General features: G+C 53.8%; 1 pseudogene; it reads left to right on the top strand.

The window, feature by feature from the left end:
- The first annotated feature begins 2,585 nt into the window (after positions 1–2,585).
- LOC124648215 lies at positions 2,586–4,448 on the top strand (annotated as a pseudogene).
- The last annotated feature ends 3,789 nt before the right edge of the window (positions 4,449–8,237 follow it).

The raw sequence follows: 8,237 nt of genomic DNA, 5'->3' as shown, positions 1-8,237 counted from the left end.
CGCCGCCACCCACGGACCGGCGATTTCGGAGCGCGTCGACGCCGGCCATCGTCGTCGAGACGCCGGCAAGCGGGCGGAAGCATAGGTCGAGGTCCCGCGCCGCTTTCGCCGCGTCGTAGCGAAGTCGGAGGACGCCGGCGCCGGCGTTGTTGTCCTCTCACCGTCGCGACACCTCCCGCCGTTCGCGCAGCTGCGCGCGTTTCCGCCGGAGGTGAGCCCTCCCGCACCGTGTTTCCGGACCGCAAGTCGGCTGAGACGGCCATGGCTGCAGGCCCCTAGAGAAGCATTTGGATCGCCTCCGCTCGCGAGGTGTTCGTTCAAAAGCTCGAACTAATATGTGTCCCTTTTCGGATCATGGTGGACAGCGACGACGAGTACTACTTCAAGAACTTCATCGACACGTCGTCGAAGAGGAGTCCGACGACGAATTTTTCTCGGATGCTCGCGGTGCTCATCCACGAGCACATTGTCTCGCAGATCCCCGTGTTCCGGGGTCCTTGCCGGGCGCGCGGCCGCCTTGGACCGCAAAAGAGAACGCGGCCACGACCAGCTCTACAACGACTACTTCCAACCCAATCCATTGTTCGTGCCGCACTTGTTTCGCCGTCGTTTTCGGATGAACGAGGCCGCCGTTCCGCCGGATAATGGATGGCGTCAAGATCTACGACGACTACTTCGTGCGAAAGTGGATGCACTTGGCAAGGTAGGCCTCTCTTCGTACCGAAATGCACGGCAGCGATTAGGATGCTCGCATATGGCGTTGCCGGTGATTTCGTAGATGAGTACACGCGCATGAGTGAGTCAACCGGCCCGGAATCGATGTACGAGGTTCTGCAGAGCGGTGATCGGTTCGTTCGGAGAACAGTACCTCCGGCAACCAAATGCAGAGGACACAGCTCGTCCGTTGTCGATCAACGCTTCCGTGGGGTTTCTGGGATGCTTGGCAGCATAGACCGCATGCATTGGGAGTGGAAGAACTGCCCCTTTGGTTGGCAGGGGTCATACGACGGCCATTCCGAGGGGTGCACGGTCATTCTTGAAGCTGTTGCTTCCCATGACACATGGATTTGGCACTCATTCTTCGGAATGGCTGGCTCGCACAATGACATCAATGTCTGCGGCGCTCTCCGGTGTTTGATAGGCTAGCGTACGGTCAGTCCCCCGATGTGGATTTTGAGATCAATGGCCACCACTACACCAAGGGGTACTACCTTGCCGATGGTATCTATCCACCTTGGGCTACACTCGTGAAGACAATCCGAAACCCCAGCTCGGAGCAGGAGGCAAGGTTTGCCAAAGAGCAGGAGGCAGCCCGGAAAGATGTCGAGCGGGCGTTTGGCATCCTCCAAGCTCGTTGGGCTATCGTCGGACACCCCTGCCGAGCCCGGGATGTGCAAACTCTGTGGGAGGTGATGACCGCTTGTGTAATCATGCATAACATGATTGTTGAGGTAGAGCGGGATGATTCACTCTTTGATAATGACTCGGGACGGCCAAGGAGAGTTGGTTACTCCTCAACGTGCTCCGGCATCATTCCAGGACATTCTTCATGCGCACCATGAAATTCGAGATCTAGTCTGTACACAACCAGCTTCAGGCTGATTTGGTCGAGCACATGTGGCAGCATGTAGGCAACAATGCTGCAAACAACAATGATGAAGAAGAAGCCTAGAGCATTTTGTATCGTTTCTTCATTTTATTTGAATACTTTATCCTTGATTACATGAACTATGTAATGTATAATACATTTAGAGCATTTCAACTATTTTATATATTTTTTCTATAATTTATTTTGCGTTTTTCTAGTGAATTTACAAGAAAAAACATACCATGGGGCGCCGCGACCCAAATCTGGCGCGTTGGGCGCAGCGCGCGACCCAAACGGACGCGCGGACGCGGGGCACCGTCCGCGCGTCCGCTCGGGCACGCAAACGGCCCAAAACGGACGGCCCAGCGCGTCCGTTTGGGTCGCCCGGTTGGAGATGCCCTAACAGGTGCAGGCACAAATAGCTGGGCGGCAGAACCTCTCAGGTGAGCTCACCAACACATCATCATGCCAGGATATGCCCCCTTGCTCTTCCCAAAAATATTAGCCCTGTGAAAGAAGAATATATTTCTGTGACTGTGATTGCGTGAATATACCTGAAGGGATACCAAATTCCATGGGGCCATTCTCCGGCCAGTTTCCTCGTCATTAACGAGCTGGGGAGTAGATGATTTTGACATGAAGCAGAGATTTCTATCATCACTGATGAGTAGGATTAGTGCAGGTCTCGATCAAGAGACTGTTAAGCGCGGCAAAAATAAGCAGCTGTGGTATATGCTCTCAGATATCCGCCATTGCCGGGATGCACCCAAGAGAGTGAGTGAGTGACAACAAGCACCTCGATCGTCTTGATCCGTCTGATCATCGGGCGTGCAGTGTTGGTGTTGCAATGGCACACTATAAATAGCACCGCACTGCATAGCTGCATGAGTTTTATAGTAGTACACAGGCAGCTGACAGCTGGTCGAGTGAGTAGGAGGAGAAAGGTTTCAGGTTAAAAAATTGGCTAGCTGTAGTACGTACGTAGCTAGGTACGGCCATGGCCACCGAGAACTACGACCCGTGCTACCCGGACAAACCGGTGGTGCACCGGTACCTGCCCGTCTGGGCCAAGCTTCCGGCGTTCGGAGCCAAGCGTCTGGGCCGACGACGACGCGGCCACCGGCGACATGTCGTGCACGGCACTCACCTACTCCCAGCTCGACGCCGCGGTGGAACGCATGGCGTCCGGGCTCCTCGGGACGCTCCGGCGAGGTGACACCGTGCTCGTGCTCGCCTCGCCGGGGCTCGGCCTCGTCGAGCTCCTCTTCGCGTGCCAGCGCGCGGGGCTCACGGCGGTGCCCGTCATACCGCCCAACCCGTCCAGGCCTTGCCCGGCGCACGCGCACCTCCTGCGCGCCGTGTCGCAGACGAGGCCCTGCGCCGCCGTTGCCGACGCGAGCTACGTCGACGCCGTCGCTGGCGCGTCGGGCATGATCACCGCCGCGCTGAGCGGACTGCAGTGGCTGTCCGTCGAGGAGCTGGATGGAGGAGAAGGTTCCACCGTGGCGGCGGGGTGCGGGGCGGACGACACGTACCTGATCCAGTACACGTCCGGCGCAACGGGCGTCCCGAAGCAAGTGGTTGTGACGGCCGGATCGGCAGCCCATAACGTGCGGGCGGCGAGAAGGGCTTACGACCTCGGCCCGGCCAGCGTGATCGTTTCGTGGCTGCCACAGTACCACGACTGCGGCCTCATGTTCCTCCTCCTTACCGTCGTCTCCGGCGCCACCTGCGTGCTCGCGTCCCCCGACGCATTCCTCCGCCGCCCGCGCCTCTGGCTGGAGCTCATCTCCGAGTTCAGGGCGACGTGCACGCCCGTGCGCGTCGACCGGTGCAGCTGGGCAGCCTGCGCAACCTGATCCTGATAAACGAGACAATCTACAAGGCGTGCGTGGACGAGTTCGTGCACGAGTTCAGCCGCGACGGGCTGCACGCGGGGTCCATCTCGCCGTCGTACGGCCTCGCCGAGAACTGCACGTTCGTGTCCACGGCGTGGCGGAGCACCAGCCAGCGCGTGGAAGAGCTCCCGTCGTACAAGGAGCTCCTGCCGTCCGCGAGGCTTTCGTCGTCGTCCATGGCGCACGAAGCGCCGGAGATCGAGATCGCTGTGGTGAACGAGGAGAGCAGCGAGCCGGTGGCGGACGGCGTCGAGGGGGAGGTGTGGGCTTCATCGCCAAGCAACGCGTCGGGTACCTCGGGCACCCGTCGGCGAGCCTCGAGGCGTTCTGCGCGAGGATGCCGGGCCCGGGGAGGGCCGGGTCGTCGTCGTCGTCGTGCTTCGTGCGCACGGGCGACCGCGGCGTGATCACGGGGGCGGAGCGGTACCTGTACATTGTCGGCCGGAGCGTCGACGTTGTGATCGTGTCAGTACTGAAAGACGGCGGGGCGGGCCGAGTGCACGCGCACTACATCGAGACGGTGGCATTCGGCAGCGCGGGGGACCGCCTGAGAGGCGGCTGCATCGCCGCTTTCACAGCGCCACCCGAGCAAATGTGCGTCGTCGCGGAGCTGCACAAGGGCGGCGGCCGGCGGGGTGATAACAGAGGTCTATAAGGCGAGCGTTGTGGGAGGCCCAAGGTGTGAGGGTTGGGCGGCTGATGTTGGTCGAGGCCGGTGCGGTGCCCAACTGCCCAAGACCACATCAGGGAAGGTGCGCCGTGGGGCAGCGAGACAGAAGCTCATCGCCGGTGAGTTTCCGGTGGTCTTTGAGGCACTGTATGACGACGGTAATGGCGAGGAGGAGGAGGGCGAAATGGAGGAGAGGTGTGCGGCGAGCTGGGTCTGGGTGGCAGGGGCTCCCGCCATGGCCACAGCCTTTGGCAGTACAAGTGGCCGTCTTCGCGCGCGATCGTTTCTTTGATGGATCATTTGGTTCAAGGCAACTCAACACCCGTCAGGTGTTCATCCATCCATGTCGAGGCCACTTCTTTTCCTTTTCTATACAACTAGTGATGAAACTTCTCGTGCTTTGTGCCATCGAAAAAAATGTTTACATTTTGTTCTATTCATGATGAAGCCATGGATGAGGAGCTCAAAAGTTACTTTAAACATGCCCGCACGATTGCTGTGAAAATATGCTTATGCATTACGAAGGATTGATTTACGTTATCACAAGATATAAACAAATAGATGATAATTGTGGGATGCCAAAACTGAAATATATTGGTACAAAAATCTTTTGAAATGATGGATCACTGCTAATCTTAGGAGGAATTAATTAATTAATTAATACCCTAGGATTAAATAGAAAATTCCAAAATACAGCCAACTCAGCAAAAGAATCACTCGAAAGTAAGTAAATCATGGGTCTACGTCTGAATTGTCAGTTAGGTGAGGACCAGGACCAAACACAAAACTTAGCAAGAATAATAATCTGTAAAATTATAAAGCAACTCAGTAGATGATTCAGGTCGTGACCAACAAAGTTGGGTTAGATGGCGGAATGATCCATGGTGATGCCCAATCTAAATCTCAAGATTACAAGGCACGCATCAGTAGAAGGTTATAATATCAGGTCCAATCTAAATTACACGCATCCATAGTACACAATACACACTGCTGCTGATGTGCACAGTCGTCGAATGAGAGTGTGGAGTAGGTGCACCAATTTGAAGATCTGAGAGCCCCGTAAAACCTTTTCTTTTCCCGACCCAGCCCGCCAGGCCCAAGTGGCCCAAGTCCTGCCTGCAGACCAGGTCGCTTCCCTCGTTCCGTTTGACCCCTGCTAGCGCCGCCAGGAGTCCTAGCTCCTCCTCTCCTTCGACCTATCCATCCCATCTCCATCCCTCACCCCGAGCCCCTCCTCTCTTCCTTACCCGCAGACATCTGCTCTTTGTCGCATCGTTGGTGACCCTGCTGCAATAGCTAGGGCGCGTTTGGTTGCTTGCATCGAAATCATGGCTCACTGCACAAGCGAGATGGGCTCACCTACGCATCACGAACGGGCCATGGGCCATGAAAGCCGGGTCGTTTGGTAGGCTGTGTGGTCTTTTGCGCGCCTGAGAACGAAGCCAGGCCCCATCGTTTGGTTACATACGAGCCCAGTTCTAGCCTCACCATTTATCCACATGGTGACCTTACGTCCTTACCTCTCACTTCTTTGGCACGTCGACGATTCCGAAAGCAGACACCACCATGGCACCACCGTCACGCCAGTCAAAACCATCATCACGTCGTCGACCACGAAGACGAAGAGCACCATGACACCGCCGGTCACGCCGGTCACAAGCATGGGCACGTCGCCGACCACGAAGATGAAGACCACCATGACATTGTCTGTCATACCGGTCACAAGCATGGACACATCGCCGACCACGTAGATGAAGACCACCATGGCACCGTCGTTCACGCCGGCCATAAGTATCACCATCTCGCCGACAACGAGGACGAAGACAACCATGATGCAGTCGGTGACGCCGGCCACAAACATCACCATGTCGTCGACCACGAAGACGAGACCACCATGACACCGCCGATCACGCCGGTCACAAGCATCACCACGTCGCCGACCACGAAGACAAACAACATGATAACGGGTGGCCCGATCTTCTCAGTAAGCAACGGTGGTGACGATGATCACGGGGTGATTGCAGCGGAGGTAACTTGGATGAAGTGGATGTTAACTTCTATGACGCAACGAGATCTCTCGATTGGTCCCTGTCGCCAATGCAACAGCTCTCAACCCTGCAAGATATTCGCAACTCCACACACTTTGCGCACATAGCCGCCGACCACGAAGCGGTAAGTTGCAACCGTCTAATTCCCAATGGAACAGCAGATCACACAAGACTTTTCAGATCTACACAATATCAAGCAATATGGTGTAGGGAATTCAATAGTTTTGCAGAGCAAACAACTAAGAACTAGGGTTTATCTTAAACGTGGTCTAAAGCAGCTAGGGGGCGTCCTGGGCACTTATATAGGCGTCCGGTACAACTTCTGGTCGAAAAGATACAAGAATAACTGACCCAGAATAGATCTAGTCGAGACAGACTCGGACACGGCCGGTCTGGGGGCCGGTCGACCGGGCCTGGGACCGGGCTGGCCGGTTCAAACCGGGCCAGGGACCGGGTTGCAACCGGGCGTGGGAATTGTCGCGCAGTAACGCTCCCGGTTGGCATGAGCGTGGCGCCAAGTCGGCGCCGGGGTGGATCCGGCCTGCCGCACGGTTGGACCGGGCCAGGGACCGGGCGCGCCGGCGTGGCGGCCGGTCTGACCGGGTGCTGGGCCGGCCTGGACTTCGTCTTCTCGTCTCGCGCATGCCTCCCGCTCCTCCCTCGCGCGTCCATGAGATATCTTCATGTCCAGCTCCACGTCCATCTTCACGTCCAGCTGCTCCTCTCCTCCTCGTGTGATGCTTGTCTCCTCTTCATACCTGATGATACATAAGTAATAGGACTTAGGTAGTATAAAGTTCTGATCAATCAAAGTATCGTTTAGGAACAAGTTCACTTGTTGTTTAAGTAGCTTCGCACGAGCTCTTGTAATAGGTCCAATCCGAACTTCATTGGACTTGAGCTTCACAGCAGGTTCATCTTCATTTGGTAATGACGGAGGTGGTAGTGAGGTAGGGATGTCCTCATCATCTCCCCCCCTTCAAAAGGCGTCGACCTCGACGCTCCAAGGTCTTCTCCGTCATATGGTGTCAAATCAACAACATTGAAAGAATTACTGACACCAAACTCATTAAGTGGAAGATCTATCGAGTATGCATTATCATTGATCTTGGCAAGCATTTTGTGATGGGATTCGTAGCATAGAAAACAAAAAAATTCCTACCGCAATGTAATATCCCAGGTTTAGAGTCAATAAAATGAGAGAACACCAAAGTGTGCATTGCATTCATGCATAGAAAATCCGGGGGATTTTCGCGCTTTCAAATAAAACCTACCACGAGAATCGAAGTTTCACTTGACTTGCTCGGAACCGAAGTAGATCATCAAGTCAAGCGCTATAAACTTCACTGTGACCTTTGCTAAAACCTTGTTTTGGGTAGAGATGGTTTGATCTATGGGCTAGATCAAATGAATTAGTTTTACAACAAACAACACCTTAAGTAAGGATCAACTACAAGATCTTATAAAAGATCTCAACATGACATTCCTTACAACAACACATGAATAATTATTCAATCCTAAATCAAAGAACACAATTAATTAAGAAACTATTATTTACTTATCTTATCCATGTCTTCTACTAAATAAATGTTCCTACCATGAGTCACATGGTATATCTTTTCCACTACAATGCTTGAACCCAAGCCAAGGACATTCATATTCATTTCTCATTAACCCTTGACCATTTCAACCTTGTTTTCCAACTCATATCATTAAACCTAGAGTAAGGTAAGAATCATTCATATGCTTATACTATCCATTGGGTAGAACCTAGTTTGATATTCAATCTATCTATGTGAGGTAGACCATTAATACTAATCAATGCTATAAGGAGTACAAGTCAAGTATTAAACCCTACTTGACTTAGATCACACTTGATGGTAAGCAAGAACCTATTCTTCTAGTAAATATAGAGAGGCAAGTGTTGTGATTATTACAACTTGGTAATGATCATAAACCCTAAAGGAACCCTACCTATTTACAATAGCTCAACCTAAAGAGGTATACTCAAGTATATGGACTTATACTTGATC

This window comes from Lolium rigidum, chromosome 4, assembly GCF_022539505.1.
Source record: "Lolium rigidum isolate FL_2022 chromosome 4, APGP_CSIRO_Lrig_0.1, whole genome shotgun sequence".
Taxonomy (NCBI): domain Eukaryota; kingdom Viridiplantae; phylum Streptophyta; class Magnoliopsida; order Poales; family Poaceae; genus Lolium; species Lolium rigidum.
The sequence above is the reverse complement of the archived record's forward strand: the minus strand, read 5'-3'. Positions and strand labels throughout refer to the sequence as shown.